This window comes from Echinops telfairi, unplaced genomic scaffold, assembly GCF_000313985.2.
Source record: "Echinops telfairi isolate 266 unplaced genomic scaffold, ASM31398v2 ScPeMD7_23;HRSCAF=83, whole genome shotgun sequence".
NCBI classification, from domain to species: Eukaryota; Metazoa; Chordata; class Mammalia; order Afrosoricida; family Tenrecidae; genus Echinops; species Echinops telfairi.
Genome location: NW_022103920.1, coordinates 10678948 through 10680181, shown reverse-complemented (window position 1 = coordinate 10680181; position 1234 = coordinate 10678948). Strand labels below are relative to the sequence as shown.

The window sequence follows — 1234 nt, the reverse complement described above, 5'->3', positions numbered from 1 at the left end:
CTTTCTTGTATTGTATATTTAACTGTATATGATTTAACAGTTCATTCCTTGTTATATATCTACTTATCTTTATAAATAAATATATTAAATTATCAGCAATTTGGTTTTATCTCTCTAGAGAACCCTGTCTAACACACCCTCTTACCTCCGAGGAGGAAGTACCAGAATTCTCAGGAGAAAGTCATGCCCACACAGAAGCCTCGTTGGCTAGATTCCAATTGATAGACTAGATTCCACCCCTTCACTCAATACTCGCAAATTGACAGTTATATAACTCCCACAGTGATGTATCTGCTTGTTCCACAGCCTTCTGACAGTTGGCCCCGGGATCCACCGGCCAGATCACAAGCCAGGCTCTGGGGTGGTTGGATGGTGTGCGGCGAATGAATGGCTAAGCGTGCACTTCCCCGGTGCACTCCTTGGGTAAAGCCCATGTCAGCATGGAGGGAGGTTCACTTGGGGCCCTGGAATCCCTGGCCTGGGGAAATGAGTCCCGTCTCCTAGAGGCCTCTGGAGCTGGGTGGGTCATCAATTGCTCTAGGACTCTGGATGATTCAATTAGGTGTGTTAGTCCGTGCATAATTGACTGGAGTTCATCCTGGGGCATTTGAATTGAGCAGCTTGAAATTTGCCAAAGAGATTGAGAACCGTGAAAATGCGTACATAGTGTTTCCATGTCTTTGAATGAATTGGGGTGAATTCCTAGGTAGGCTCCGGTTGTGGATTATGTGTCTAGGATAGAATAGGAAGACCTCTTGGGGTCAGAGTCCACCATTCCAAGTGCAAAGCCCCCCAAACTTGATGGTGGTCTATGCCTTGGATGGGGACTCTGGAGTGAGCACCTCAGATCGAAGTCCCTGCACCATCATTTGCTACCTGTGTGAGCTCCAGCACCTGCTAAGCCCAGTTTACGTCTCCGTTGTGTCATCTAAAGTGGGCTTAATGACAGCTACCTTGTAAATGGGAGGGCTGAGGAGGAAAAATTATTTAAGAGCTGCAAATAATGAACTCAGTGTGTTTCTTCAGTGTACAGTGTAAAATAGTAACTTGTGGATTAGAGCCTATAGAGATGTGAAAAACTCTTTGTAAACCTATGGATTATGCCGATGTTACCTAGCTTGGTACCAGGGGCCCAAGACCAACTCGAGGCTGAAGGACCCCAGGAAATGTCCAATGCCTTGAAGGAGCCATATGAGGTGTAATAGTCTAGGTACTTTGGAGAAACAAATCCACA

The 1234-nt window shown here is 45.9% G+C and overlaps 1 protein-coding gene across 1 annotated transcript in view; it reads left to right on the top strand.

The window, feature by feature from the left end:
- Positions 1-1234, top strand: part of AGBL3 (AGBL carboxypeptidase 3) — a 74508-nt gene that overhangs the window by 27999 nt on the left and 45275 nt on the right. The window lies entirely within an intron of this gene.